Raw genomic sequence first — 16,090 nt, 5'->3', positions numbered from 1 at the left:
TTTTCACGAGGTGCATTAGCGGAGCCCGCAACAGAGGATAACAGAGGAAGAAATGCCCTTGGCATGCCACCGGTGACAGAGAAAAAAAAATTGTCATTATAAAAAAGAGCAGGCTAAGGGGTACGGCAAATAGAAATATTAACCATAAATGCATAACCACTCTATGCAGGAAACATATTAACGAAACACCCCAGTAACCTCCCTGTTTCGCAATATCTACACCGACAAACAGCGAGAGCAGGACCACGAAGCAGCAATAGATACTCACGACAGCCCAAGCCTCCGTCGCAGGAGGGGCTCTGTCGAATTGTTCAGCAGTAGCCCCGAATGAAGCAGGAGCTGGGCTGAAGGGAGTCATCTGCTGAACGAGACCGCAATTCTTCACCAAATGTAGAAGCCTAATTATTCAGCACCCATCCAGGATACAAACGACCGTTAGCCAGCTCTTCTAGGTAAACATAAAGAATTTATTAGAGATAGAATAGAAAGACATGTACATGGAGGATGCTCGGTACTAGTTGTACACGAACAGCCCAATTAGAGGAAGTAATAAACGATCTTTTATAGGATTAAACCACAAACACTGACGTATGATTGACGTATGATTATTTCTCCATTATGGCTGACATCACGTACTCAGACTGCTACTTTCCAGAAGGGATATTGCTTCAGTTAGCATGCAATGACGATGGTATTTCATGGTGGCTGTTCATAGAGCAAGCCTTGCAACATAATGCGTTCCTAGCAGTAGCGAATTACATTTGTAGGCCTCTTTACTTAATGATAAGCCTGTGCAGAGATTGTCATTGTGTATCACAGGGGCCACTAGGCATAGCATACCTAAGAACTGTAAAATGCGATTCCACACCCACACAGGAGGCGGTAGTCACCAGGTGAGTGGGGAACATTTTGGAGGTGGTGCTAGGAATGGGCTGCTTAGCTCTCGTGCACTGTGTCATTTGGAATCACTCTAAAGGGAGACTTTAAAGCAGAAAGTCTCAGAGTCTTGCTTATCTGTTTGTTGACTTATGGAATGCAGAGGGCAGAAGGGAGAGTAAATATCTACTAGCAGATGCATGGGGGCACGGCATGCAATTATTAATGGGAAGATGAAGGAGACAAAGGTCGGGCGTGGCTTGGCTGCGCATGGACTAGGCGGTGAACTCTGCAGCTCCGGGCTGCCGGGCCCCCCCGACCTGTATCCTGCCATCAAGTTCGGGAGACTCGGCCAGCCTCGAGCGTATGAGGCCGGACAGAACCCCCAGGATGGGAATCCGGGGCTGGGGACCGTGTGTGGGAGCAGTACGAAAGAGGACTCTGCTGCGAGGCGACGCCACGCCAAGATGGCACCAGGGCCTATGCTGTAGGCCACAGAAGAGCGCGAGCCGGATAAGGGAGAGAGGGCGACTGAGCGAAGAGCACACCATCGACCGCCTTGGGGTGCGCTGGAGGCACCCCCACCACCTCAAAAACCGGTGAGGAGTCGAGGGGCTTGGGATCTGAGCGCTGCTGATTTTGGAAGGCGGCCCTGGGAGTGAGTGCTTTGGCAACGGGGCTCTGGGCGCAAGAGTGTTGAAGAGGCACACGGGGCCACCCCTCCCCCTGGGGTGCCTCGGACATTCTCGCTACCTGGTGGAGGACCCTGCAGTGCTGGCCACGCTGGACAAACTGCACGCGGCCGGCACAACTATAATTATTTAGACTGCGGCCGCCGGGTGTGGAAACTCCCAGGGGCCGGCGTTGAGGGCAGTGAACCGAGGCACTATTGGCACCTTTAGATGCAAAGGCCGCCCTGCATGTGCCCACAGCTCATACTGGATAACGGCAGCCTCCTCGGATATCAGCATGCAGGAGGAACACCACCTAGTTGGTGGAGACCACTGGGGGAGACCCGCGGCAATGAAGGTCCCATTCACTGATGAACGACAGGTGCGAGACTCGTTCCCCGGGAGGCCCTGAAAACAGTGCCTATATGACTCTTTGAGAAGGTGTTAAATAATAGCCCGGCGGAGACTGAGAAGAGAAGGCCCAGGCCAACGTGCAATCTACAGAGGGCGAAGTGTATCTTAGCAACTACCATAGGTGTGCAGAGACCCCTACCGCAGCGTGCACACGGAGTGATCAGACATAAAAACAATTTCCACCACACCGAAACTAGTGGTCACTACAGGGGGAAGATAGAACCTTAACTGAGAGGGCCTGTGAGCGTGCACCAGGAGCCGAGGCGGTGTGTCTCCACCTACATCAAATTGGCAACCATCCCTGCAGGGGTATATCCTTCGGGGTAACGGCTGAACTACCCAGCAGTGCAACATACCTTGGAGTGAACACGCAGGGCCCCATGCAAGCCCTGCTGCCGGGTCTCCTGGAGCCTAGATAGCCCGGCGAGACAAACCACAGAAGGCGGGATGGTTGGAGCTCTTCCGTGCTGACCAAATAAGTAGATCCTTATGCAGCATTCACTAGAACCAGAAGAGTACTAAGATTCAAAGACCTCTGCATAAAACTACAAAAGCGATGAAAGAGAGAGACGAGGAAATGAGGAGATCCCAGCGGCTGGGGACCACTGGAGGGAAGACGGAGCAAATTTTGGATGAGCCCTTACAGACAGTACCCTCTGCCCCCACACATCAGGATGTCTTACCGGCTATAGCAGCGTTGCGGGAAGCATATAAGTTAAGATTGACATGCTATGCGTGGATCTGGGATTGCTGCGCGATGACCATAGACGCCTGTCAGAGAGAGTCACAGTGACTGAAAGTGAAATTTCCAAAACACTACCTGCAGTGGCAGCTGCAGGAGGACGAATGGACTGTATGGAAACTAGGCTGCACGCCATTGAGAACAGAGTAGAAGATTCAGAAAACAGAGCACGCCGCAATAACATCAGAATAGTGGGGCTACCAGAGAAAAGTGAGAGAACTGATATGGTACGATACCTGGAAGAGTGGATCAGGAAGGAGATGACCCGGAGGGTCTCCCTCCTTTCTTTGCTTTTAAGCATGCACATAGGGTCCCCGCTCAACGGAGGCTGTCTGAAGCCCCTCCTAGACCAGTGGTGGGGAGACTGCTTCACTTTAAGGACCGGGACCAAAGATTACAACGTGCTTGGAGTGGTGGACAACAATAAAGTCTCCATATTTCTGGACATCACAAGGGAAGAGCAACGCCAAAGGGCAGCCTTTATATCAGCAAAAAAGAAGCTGAGGGAAGCAGGAATCATCTATTCTATGCATCTCCCTGCATGACTATGAGTAGTTACCCAAGGGTGTTCAAGTCTTCGCTACGCCCCAAGAGGCCTGGGACTGGGCAGAAGGTCAGCCCACCCGGCCCGAGCGGACCAACTAATACGCAGAAAAGGAAGCGCCTCCCTCGCGCACGAAGACAAGATCGGACAATGCCATTTGGGCCGCCAACAGCACAGGAGGCGCAAAGAGGCCAACAGGCGGCTGTAGCTGTCGTAGCATCCTTGGAGGGGATCATCACCTAACCCCAGATCCCCACTGAGGGAAGTGAGTGACAATGGCACGGATTCAGAGACTCTGTTTCTTCGACAACTGCCAGCAAGATTTTCCCAGTGGTCACCCCATGAACTGCAGAGGAGATTATCTGATCTAAGCCCCGTCAGAACAATAGACACTACTATTGATATGGCAGCACAGACGAGGTCTACTTGTCTACAAATAGCCAGACAAAGCCCTTAATTGTACAGATTATGACATCTTATTCTAATTCCATAACTTGGTGACTCGGGAGGGTGCCTGGAGAGCCCGGGACTGAGAGCAGACGGAGCTACTGAACCCCCCCCCCCCCCCCGCTGACCAAGGCCCGAGCCTCAGAGAGCATAACCATGGGGGAATACGTTATGGTTGACTGTTTGGGTGAATGGCTTACACTGTTTGCCCTGGGGAATGGGAGTTGGGTGAAGTTTCTGTTTATCTCTTTTGGGATTGTCTGCTGCCGCATAGGCCTGTATTTGCTATTGATATTCTGGGAGGAACTCCAGATAGGGACGAACAGGGATGCTTTACGGTACCCACAATCTGCCCTAGTCTTCTTTAGTGGTTGATCCCGCTACTCTTAAAGTACTCACATGGAATATCAGGAGGATGCATTCAATGGGTAAGAGACACAAAGGCCCGTATTTATACTTTTTTAGCGCTGCATTTGCGCTGCTTTTGCATCAAAAAAAGCCGCAAACGCGGCGCTAACAAAGTATAAATACGGGCTAAAGTGTGGTCCTACTTTACTGGACGAAGGGATTCATGTAGCCCTATTACAAGGGACACACCTAGATGCCAAAGAGGAGAGAGGGCTGCAATGCAAATGAAGAGGACAAGTCCATTATACTGCCTACTCTGCTTATGCTAGGGGGGTTCTTATCTGCATTAAGTCTAGAATTCCTTTTCAACACACTGCATCTGCTATATCCTGATAGCAGGGAGGATAGATGGTCGAGACATAGTGAAAGGGAGTATTTATGGGGCTAATGTTGATCAACCCGGATTCTTGAGGACGTTGTCTGATCGTTTGGCCTCCTATCTTATGAGATCCATTTTGCTAGGCGGGGATTTTAACTGCATCTGTGATACCATACTAGATAGATCACACCCTCCCTCTGTAGGAGTCCCCTATTCAACGCACCACTAAAGCATTTGGGGACTGGCAACGGAAATGGGGATTGGTAGATTCTTGCCGCACTCACCACCCAGATGAGAGGGATTATTCTTTTTATTCCCCATTATATGACCTACATATGCGATTAGATACCTTTCTCTGTTCCCCGGATGTCTATGAATTGACCAGCGCAACCCAGTATTTCAGTAGAACGATCTCAGATCATAATCCCCTCTGAAACTGTGCTAGGCACTCCCCTGTCCTCCAGTGCCCATGTGGTGACTTTGATCGGAACTATTGGAAGACCTAGCCTTTGGGACAGACATAGCAGCTGAGATAACTGCCTACTTTAATGATAATGACAAAAGACTCCTAGAATGGGATGCCTTCAAGGTAGTCATGAGGGGGAAATGTATCTCAGCTGCAAAAGGGGTTCAATACGTATTACAACAGGATATAGAGAGGGCAGAGCGAGAACTGAGGGAGATGGAGAGAGAGTAACCCAGACAACCAGGACTCCAAACAGCCATTATAGACACACAGGAGAGGGTTGCAGTAGGAGCTGAAAGACTCCGCTGCTATGACTACAAAAACTACCTAGCGAAAACACACGCTGAGGGTGACCATGCAGGCTTACTAATGGCATGGCTGGCAAATCCGGCAAAAAGGGGGTCAAGCATAGTGGAATTGAATACATCCGCTGGCCAACAGGTCCATAGTCAGGCTGCAATCAATCAGAAGTTTTATAATTATTATTTTGAGCTTTTATAAAAGTAAAATGCACAACACACTTATGGACATCCAAGTGTATTTATCACATGCCAACCTTCCAACAGTTTCAGAGCAGAAGGCTGAGGCCCTGGGACAGGCAACAGAATTGTCAGAGATGAAGGCTGCCATAGATAGTACGGCACAGAATAAAATGCTGGGTTTGGACTGTCTACCCATCGAATTTTACTCTGCATTTATGACTATCCTGGGGTCCGACTGGTTGCCGTGTATGAAGCGGCTAGGTCGGCTAGGACCCTCCCTTTGTTGGCGCAGGAGGCCCTCATTGTCCCACTCATGAAACCAAGGAAACCACTGCTAAGGTAACCTCTTATGGACCCCTGTCTATGTTATCTAAGGACTATGTGAAATACTTGCGACACGTCTCTTACCATATATGTCCAGGTTGATCCATACTGATTATTCCCGGATGATACATGGCCGTGAATATTCGTCTGCTTTTTTCGTTGCTTGAAGATAGTACTATAATAAGACAGACACAGTGTTTTTTGTGGTCGACTTCAGGAAAGCGTTCAATAGGCTAGAATGGCCCTAATTATATGAAGTACAATGAAAATTTGGTGTAGGTGAGAATTTTCTAGCCTGGATGCACTTATTATAGGCAGAACCACGAGCGTGAGTTCATACAGGCAACACCATATCAGGAGACTATCGCGCAGAATGGGGCACCAGACAGGGGTGTCCACTTTCCCCTCTCCTCTTTGCTCTGGCCATAGAGCCCCTGGCAAGCCTTGCCAGGGAAGGTAGTGCCTATAGAGGACCGGGGTTAGGGAATGACACCCAATATATAGCCTTATACGCAGATGGTCTACTACTATTTCTAGATGATGCAGATACCGCATTGAGAGGGGCGCAACAATTACTAGATTGGTTTGGATCATTATCTGGCCTTCAAGTTAACTAGGGGAAGTCTAGTCTATTTCCCATGATCCCGGGCCGAGAGGCCCCACAAGATCTGAGGGGCCTACAGTGGGAGCCGCAATGTCTGATTTACTTTGGGGTTGTATCTATCATAACAAGACTGACCTATATGAAGGCAATATAGGGCGAGCGTTGCGGGATCTTAATAGTAACATGAGCTTTTGGGGATCATTGCCTTTAACAGTTGCTGGGCGAGCAGTACTGCCACTATTGCTATATCACTTTGCTTCACTACCTTTACTGATACCCGGGGCGTTCTTTAAGACTCTGAATTCATAGATTATTGGGTTCCTGTGGGGAGAGGGTAGACACCGCCTGGCATTTGAGCATCTCCAGAGGCCGACGAATGGCAGGGGCTTGGCGGTACCCGACTTTAACGCCTATTACCTTGCGGGCCAATTACAATGGCTGACATGGTGGATCGCCAGTCGGGTGCAACAGGACGGGCTGGCAACACCTTTTACCCAAGACCTAGAGACCTTGGCACAAGTGGTTCTTCAGCACAGCCCTCAACCAAGATGCTATCTGTGGAACTCAGCGTGTCATACTCCTGTTGGCTGTGCTACCTTCGTAGGGCACAAGTATTTCGGCCTTACGCCCCGGAGATCCCAATGCTCTTTTTATCGGTTTTATCGCATGTGAGGAGATGGGGGGGGGGGGCTGCAGCCTGTGTAGAGGCGGGGGCAACAACCAAGGGGACACTGTTCGAAGCTGATGTACTACTACCCTTTGAAGAGTTTAAAATACAATATGACCTACCACGGGGACATTTTTTGCTCCAAAGAGCGATTACAGAGGCAATCACTAAACACTGGCACACGGGAGGAACAGAAACTCCCTTTTCCAATATTTGTCAATATCTGACTAGTTGTGCAGGTACATATAAAGCTGTAACCTTTTTATATGGGAAAATAAGAAAAGTCCTTTATACATCCACTCACAGGCCTTAAATTGAAGTGGGGGGAGGTCCTGGGCGCAGAGATAACGGAGGTGGCATGGGAAAACATAGTAACATGGATCCCCAAAGCATCTAGAAATGCCTGGTTTAAGCTCATTCACCTAAATATACTTCACAGGGCATACTTAACGCCATTTTAATTTTATGGAAGCCAAGTGCCCAAGTTGTGGCGAGGAAGCAGTGGAGTTTTTTCATATGTTGTGGACCTGTCCTAGACTGGGGGACTTCTGGTACTCAGTGGTCAATACACTAATGGAAGTTATTAAACGAGAGGTCCCCTATGACCCCAAACACTGTCTCCTTAGAGATTATTACCATACGCCCAAGCAAACGGTGTCTAACCAGTTTTTTCAGGACCTGGCACTCTTATTAGCCAAACGGGAGATAACCAGAAACTGGAAGCAAACAAGAGTTGGAGGAGAGAGGTAATAAAATGGGCAAAAGCTGAGGAGGTGGTACGAGATTGAGAGATCAGACGAGGGCAAGGGTTGATTGAGAGAGCTCGGGCCTGGAGCGCCTTGGTGGGTCGGATGGAGGAAGTGGATAATACGCCAAATAATGATATACTGTCTCCTTGAATGATGACCTCTATGATCTATTATATGGTTTTAGTCCGCAGTGAGTACTGTAAATTGATATGAGGAATAAACCCTGCAGAGCCTAATGGGATTGTAGGAGTAGAGCTTATTGGAGAACTCTGGAAAGAGTATGAGACCAGACCCAGGAACACATGGAGGACTTATGGTGGCAGTGGACTTATGGGGAGGGGTGAGGGATTAATGGGAGGCTCCAGAGCGGAAGTATCCTTCTATATGAACATATACATCAAAGATGATCCATTGACAGATACTATAGGGACTCAGACACCAGATCTTATTTATTGATTGAAGGTATGAATGGTATGCAAGATTGTCTTCATTAATGTGTAATATTGAAATATGTACATTATGCAATATATTGACAATAATTGACTTATGTCGAACGAAACATACTATTATAGAGCTCTGGTAGTACCTCACTGTTTCTGTTAAAACTGCAATAAAAAGTGTTAAAAAAAAAAGGAGACAAAGGTCACTTAAAATTAAGGGCCTGATTTAGAGTTTGGTGGATGGGTTATTCCGTCACAAACGTGACAGATATCCCATCCGCAGTATTACAATCTCCCTAGGCTACTTACTATGGGATCGTAATGTGGCAAATAGGATATCTGTCACGTTTGTGATGGATTAACCCTCTCTGCCAAACTCTAAACTAGTCCCTAAGTCTTGTTCGCTCTTACACATATGTGCTGGAAGTAGAGGTGCGGAGAGTGCTGCTGCATCCCTAAAATAACCATGGTGGAGTCCAGAAGCTGAATGAGCAATGAAGATGCCTTCAAATGTTCTTATCTTGTCACATGTGCTGTGCTTCAACAAGACAGCTCAAGTGCCTTGCTATAGCTTCTGACAAATTGCGGTTTATTCTTTTAACATGAAAATTTATGTTTTCTTTCTCTAACTGCAGAGTTATAAGATTTTGTAAAGTGATCTATCTAAGACACTTGGTGATTTGTAAAATGATAAATACTTGCTGAAACCTCCATTTTCGCACATTATTGTCTGGGTGCTTTAGAGTTTATCATTAATGTTCATACAAATACATTGTGTGAATTATGTGTCCATTTCAATGAAACTCTGCCTGGCTCTAAACGACAATGCTCTACTACACCATGCTTTAGTAATATATTTGCAACAGTGTGCTCCAAAATGCACCACCTGATAAATATCACACAGTCGCCATTCTCCTGCTGAACGGGCAGGATTCATTAGTTACATTTGTTCTTTGTTGGAGGCTTGGCTTTTTAGCAGTCCTATGGCTTCAGTGATGTAACATTAATGGCAGCACTCTCACTCTGAAAAGTGCTAGCTGTTACATGTTTGCTCTAAGATTGTTGGGTGTATATTCACTCTGAAAATGGTTGCATCACAAGAGCTGTCACACGATTGATCTAAAATTGGTGGTTGTAATGTAATTAAACCACGAGGGACATATGCCGCAAATGCCAAGTTTGGGAGCACCAGAACGGGGTCAGTGAACTGAATTTCACAGTTAAATGACATTAGAGCGGTGAAAGTTTAAAGCAACAGAAAACAAAAATGACTTTATTTTTAGCTTAAGGAAATCTCGTCTATCGCCTAACTCGGGAGTGTTCACACGTTTACGAGGCAAAAGAACAAATCACGTATCTAGGGGCAATGCATTCCTCATACAATTTGAAATGCATTATTTGGGGTTCATTTTGCGTTAATTTGACCATGACACTGGATAGATGGCGCCCTGAGTGAGGTTACCTTATTCCGGTTTGTGAAAGGGCTGTCCCTGAAGAAGAAATGCCACAAGTCTAGGCCTCCCACGACCCTCATTCCCAAAGGCGACACATCTAAACACAGTCTTCGCGTTAGGACCCTACTCACCAGGCGCAGAAGCCAGGGAACTGGTGACCTTCGTGCCATAGAAATAAGCTGATAACCAGCCCTTAAACACATAAATATCTTGCTGGAATCAACCAGCCCTCGAGACAATTGGTTTAAGTATGGATGGTGTATATCTTACGTAGGCACCAAATCAGAGCACGCTATTATTGCCATGACACACTAGCGGTGGTGTTACTTTTCAGCCTAATTCGATTTTTGTATGTGGCCCTATATGAAGTAAGCCTCACAGGAGTGTGGATATGCGATTCATGTGACGAGGTTCTCGCAGTTTGGTTACTAATATCTGTACGTATAATAACGACACTTGTAATTATATCAATATAAGTAAGAGTTGTTATTACACAATTATTACCACCATGACAATAACAGAAATAACAATACTAGTAACAAAGGCATCTAAATACAACAATTCAGCAAAATATATAGTGCTTGCAACCAAAGACCTGGGATTCAATGACCGGTAAATAAAAGGAAATAATATGATACGTACTGTGACACGTATTTTATGTCTGCGCCTGTGATTAACCTCTCGAACACTGTTAAGTATTCTTAAAAGATGTATTTTATAAGTGTGCGCTGGGGCTTCTGTGTCAGGGATTTACAGGCTGTGAACATCTAATATTCGTGCCCTTGTCTAGATTACACTGGCGTACTTCTTCCTCCGTTTCTCTTCAGAGTTCTAATCATGTGCTTCCTGTCCATTATGTTAATAGCTCGATACTGTAACTGGTGCCAAACACCGCCGATCTCCGCTGTTCTTCTCAGCCTTCCATCGTTACTAGGTCGATAAACTACATTGGACATCTCCTTCAACTGACCCTGCCCCCACTTCCGCATCACCTGCTGTGGAGGACACTGTGATTAAAATAATGGAAACATATTGACTTCTCGGTACACACTGCCACGACTCTCTCTGGAAGACGTTAGTGCTTTTGCAGATGGAAGCCAGCCACACCTTGGGGCTGACACTGAAGGCACGTTGCAGACTGGCTGGAAGTCCCAGACAGCGCTGAAAGGCGCCGTTAGTTGTGAACGTTGGTTTCCTTTGACCTACATTCCGGTCTTCTTGGTCTGACTCACCAAAGACGACAAAATCTTAGTACAGCACACCACTCTGCTCATACTCTAGTCTAGACTGTCTTTTTACAGGTTAGGCTCTTCTTGACCAACGACCATTGATATCTGATCCCATGCTGGAGAACATAAATTGACTGGTTAAAAGTTGCTTAGCATCACACAACGAATAACTGCAACCCGAGCCCTAATTAATGTAAATAGTAATGTGTTTACTTCTTTTTATCCAGTGGCCAGGAGGTCTCCCGTTAGCTTCCACGCCTGCCCGAAGCTTCTCTCCAACTACCTGCAGGGAGTTGCTTCCCTGAAACTAAAGAGGAAGCAGCTACCATACTGTGTGTAATAGGGGCTCATAAGAAAAAGAAAGGGACCTGCGAGAGTGAAACTGGACACATAAACTGCCAGTGCAGAAGAATTGGTGTCCCCAGAGTTAACCGCTTTTCTGATATTAAGGTGCCACTAAACTGGCCCACATGGCAATGCATCAATATTAAATTGAGGAATTTGAAGGCTAGAAATATCTTACACTTTTATTTTAAGCGTTTGTAGCTCTCCATTTGAACATTCTGAACTCTGCGCCTTTGAATCAGCCAGACAGCATTGTTCTAAACTCTTGCACTACTGATCTGTGCATGGTTGATATTTTAGTTTGACGCCTGTGATTATTCATTCGTTGGTGGCCCAGAAGCAGGAACTTAAACTTTCATCTCAGAGGTTAGATATTTGTGTGCAGGCAAAGCTGTAGTTGGAAACTCCGAGATAATTTCTAGGTGGGCAATATTTTTGTTCTGAATGCTTGGAGCATGTACCCATCTGTGAGTGAAGATTGTTTTAATTTTTTAATTTTGATACTTTAAATGCGTAGGCAGGCAATATTTCATTTCTGAATTTCATAACTATGGATATTCGTGATGACACTATTTTGGCTGTACAGTCTGACAGTACAGCTAGTACAACTTTTTCCAATTTTATAGTGTGAAAATATGGACTTGTCTGATGTGGGCGGTATTGAAATTAAGAATCCTAGTACTGAACTGGTAGGCTGGCAGTATCTCAGTTATTAAATATTATAATTTTAGATTTATGTAGCCTTGTATTTCAGAATATATATACCAAAAATATCAGCTGACATAAATATGGTTTACACAATATGGCTACAGTGGGTGTTTATATTCTATTATTAATTCCAGTGGGGTAATATTTTTGTAATCAATGTTTAGTACAGAATAAGTTTGCTGGATGAAATTTACAACACAATATTCTGGTATCATACATTGTGGACCGGCAGTATTCCAGTTTTGAGCTTTAAAATTATGGATCAGTGGGCTCACATTATTTGAGTTAAAACTTCTGTAAATTAGGGATTTATAACCTGACTGGCTCGCAGTTCTAGATTCTAATACACTGGTTTGGGAGTATTGCAGCCCTGACTTTCTAATTTATGAATCTGTTGGTCTACAGCATATAAGGGCCACTGCAGGTGTTTTACCCAAGAAAGTCACCAAAACAGACATAACGCTAATGGTTTGAGTCTATCTCTAATTTCTATCTCTCAGTTCTTACCCATGGCAACCAGTTTCCATACAGTGTGAAAACATCATCTCACAACGGTATTCATCTCTAAGATCGAGATGAAAGTCATTTCTGTGAGTCATGGTGCAACCAGAGTTACTGCACAGCATTTGTGTAGATACTGTTGATAATGGGTGGAGTCCTATGGCCTCGAGCCTCTTTACACCACCCTCAGGTGGTTTACTTAATTCACTGTCTTAACTAATCGCTCATGGAGGATCAAGACAGTATCCACCCCTCTACTGGAGCAGTTTCAGTAGATTTCTCCAGCAAGGTATGACTGTCCTCAACAATCCAGGATCGTTCGATCCCCTGATTCTCCATCTTCAGGTGGTGGAGGAGGCAGAAAATCAGTAAAGTCTAATGGCATCACTTGGCAGTCTGGCCAGCTTTAAGGAGAAATAAGTGTTCTGAAGTTAAAAGTGAAAAATGAACAAAACGCTTAGAGCCCAGTGCCACAGCAAAGGCGCTAACCTGTTGGTAAGAAACAAAATCAAAAACCTAAGATTAGCCTATAGGCACCAGGCTGAAACAAAGAAGAGAAAGCTAAATGGGCCCAACTTCAGGAAATCTTTCAAATGATCAGAGGAAGTTCAGGTCTTCGATCAATGGCATGACTGTAGCTAAACCACAATCAGGTGTGGCCAACATCATTCCTGCTTGCTGGGAAACCAACATTAAGAAACTATATACTGATCCGAATGGCTTGCCGGCTGCTGTATTTAAATAAGCCTCACCAAATGGGCAAATGTTCTGGCCCCAGTATTTCACAATGGCATCCTAACTGGATAGGATCTCTGTTAGTCTCCATCCCCAAACAAGCGTTGACAAAGCCAATAGGTCTCGCCTATGCAAGAGCTTTTTGCTTTGCCAATTTATTTTAGCCATGTTGTTCACCAGTAAGGTTGCTGTCCGGCATGGCAAAAAGTTAGTGGCATAGAGAAGAGTAGTGTGAAGTGTTATAGAGGGAAAGGCAAAGAGTGGAGTAGATTGTTGTAGAGTAGAGAGGCGCATAGAGTGGCAGCCGCTGGAGTGGCACAGAGTAGCTAGAGTGGACTGGTGTAGAGTTTATTGATGTGGAGTGTTGCAGAGTTTAGTGGAGTAGAGTGCAGTGGCATGGAATTCAGCGGCGTACAATGCAGCATTACAGAATGCAGTGGCATAGATTAGAGTGGTGAACAGTATAGTGCAGTGGTGCAGAGTGGAGTGGTGCAGAGTGGAGTGGCGCAGTGTAGAGTAATGCAGAGTAGAGTGGCTCAGAGTAGAGTGGTGCGTAGTAGAGTAGAGTAGCGTAGAGTAGCGTAGAGTGCAGTGGCATAGAGTACATTGGCACAGAGTGGTGCAGAGTGGAGTGGTGTAGATCTGAGTGATGCAGAGGGCAGTGGCCCAGAGTAGTGGTCCCACCTGAGGTACACACAAGACTTTGAACTTTGGGGGCCATAAGAAGAGGCCCAGCGCCCAAAGGTCCGACTGGCTTCCTTGCATGCACCCTTCCTGGGTGTGGCAGGAGCCAGCTTTTCTGTGGGAACAGAATTTTTTTCTCTGCTCCTGCGGGGGGGACCAATCTCAGTTTCCCTACCCACAAGAGTTTGGCAGGGAAAAAATGTGTGCTAGAAAAGAAAAGAAAAGTCTTTGGGAACAGTGTCCGGGGGTGGGGTCTCTGGGCACAACCATTGAGCTGACTCCAGGCGATGGGGTCCCCAGGGCCCTTCAAGGCTTGGGAGGAGGGATCACATGCTCCCCTCTTAATTAAGCATTGGCCCTAGTGGATGAGTTCCCTGGGGCTTTTCGAGGCTTGAGGAGGGGGTGGCATACTCCCCTCTCCTCTTAGCATCTGCCTGGGGGAAGGGAGGGTGTTGGGGTCCACTGGGCCTTATACAGGTTTGGCAAGGGGGTCTGCGCGCCAGCCTCCCCTTAAACTAAATTTTGACCCAAGTGATGGGCTCTCCGGGGCCTTTTGAGACTCAGAGAGGGGAGACATCACTCCCCTCCCCAAAATTAAGCATTGATCCTGGGGAATGGAGTTTCTGAGGCCTTTGAAGGCTCTGAAACAAGCGCTCCTCCCGAAAAAGTAATAGAATAGCTGACCTCCAGGCCTTGCCTCCCCCAGGGATATTTTTTCATTTACGGAGCAGCAGAAGCCCACATAAAAAAAAAAAAAAACATTTTACCACGGATTCGCAGATCCATCGTAGTGAATTTGTGGTAAAATTTCAAATAAAATAAAAAGGTTTTGGCCCACCAGGCCTGGGGGTCATGACATCCCTACCCTGAACCCATATATGTTTTTTAAAACTTTTTTGTAGGACCTGGGATTGAGTAACCTGAGTCCTAAAATGGCTACCACCACATCTTTGTTGAAGTGTTGCCAGACAGTTAGAACTTATCTTAGAATCTGTCGGCTCCGTGGATCCTCCGCAGCACAAAAGATACATAGGTCCAGATTTAAAAGTCCCTAGCGCCTCCTTGTGACGCGTTAGCATCAATATTTTTTTCACGCCAAGACAAATATTGCTGCACCATAGTTACAAAGTGGCGTAATGCATGCATTGGGCCACTTTGCGACACCTTGCCCCACATTATGCCTGTGCCAGGCATAATGTATGCAAGGGGGCGCTCTGGCATTAGGAGGCCTACAAAAATGGCGCAAGGAAGTCTACAGGATTTAATTGGGCCATTTGTGGTGTAATATTTAACGCCTCCTCAAAGCAGGCGTTAAAAGGAGGCACCCATTGTAATTAATGGGCCTCCTCGCACTTTGCTCCACTAGCAGCAAAATGTTTGATGGTAGTGGAGCAAAGCACCACAATAGTGTCAAAAATGTTGCCGCTATTGGCCTAATGTGTGGCATGGTGCACCATATTGTAAATACGGCACACATATGGTGATGTTAGGTTGCAGTGGGGGGGCAAGAAATCTGCACATCAGTACTGATGCACCAGATTCTTGTAGTATTACACTTAGAAACACAATAGCTCCAACTGTGTCAATCAAAACGGCTTGACTAAGTCACCTCCATTAGTCTGGCACCACACGTGAAGGAGCGCGGCCGGCCATGGAGTCGTGTACACCCCAGTTACAGTACCTTGGAAAACGATGAGGAAACAAAGACATTGCACGGAGTCAGGGAGAGGAGGAGGTGTCACTGGAGCCGGTGCGGCGTTGGTTCCTTACTGCCAATGGGGAGATGAGGATTCAGTTCCTTCCTACTAGACAGGGGAGCTGAGGCGTTGGTGCCTTGCACTTATGATGCAGCATTGACGGCAAGGCGTTGGTTCCTTACGAAAGGCAAGCTCCATGAATCCAGCCGATCAAGACACGAGATGTTGACTTTAAGGTGTCGCAATCATACCATGGGGCCAAAAGGGCTGCTGCTGAGTCGGGTGCCACGGATGTTGTGACACAGTACTGTGAACTCACAGTGTGGTGGGACTTCGAAGGCGATGAGGCAGCATCAGTCCTGCAGTGTAGGTCGCTGTACTCAGAGGGACCACGGCCCCAGTGCAGTCAGCGGCACAGGGTCAGAGAGTGGCACTGGTTCCAAAGTCATTTTGGAAGTTGATGCACTAGTTTGTTCCTGGTTGTGCCAGAGCTCTCTTCCAAGGGCCCAGGAACAGAATTTGGCATCACTTGGCAAGTCAGAACTCTCAGCAAGAGAGCCCAGGCGCTGGCAGGTGAAGTCTTT

At 46.6% G+C, this 16,090-nt stretch overlaps 1 long non-coding RNA gene across 1 annotated transcript in view; it reads right to left on the bottom strand.

The window, feature by feature from the left end:
* LOC138283337 (uncharacterized) overlaps nucleotides 1-11,108 on the bottom strand; it is a 368,762-nt gene extending 357,654 nt beyond the window's left edge. Inside the window, exon 1 of the long non-coding RNA XR_011201199.1 lies at nucleotides 11,050-11,108. This is a non-coding gene — a long non-coding RNA (uncharacterized lncRNA). The remainder of the gene's footprint in view (nucleotides 1-11,049) is intronic.
* Nucleotides 11,109-16,090: the final 4,982 nt, after the last annotated feature.

The sequence above is a fragment of the Pleurodeles waltl genome, chromosome 3_1 (assembly GCF_031143425.1).
Source record: "Pleurodeles waltl isolate 20211129_DDA chromosome 3_1, aPleWal1.hap1.20221129, whole genome shotgun sequence".
In the NCBI taxonomy this organism is placed as follows: Eukaryota; Metazoa; Chordata; class Amphibia; order Caudata; family Salamandridae; genus Pleurodeles; species Pleurodeles waltl.
Note: the sequence above shows the minus strand (reverse complement) of the source record. Positions and strands in the feature narration are given on the sequence as shown.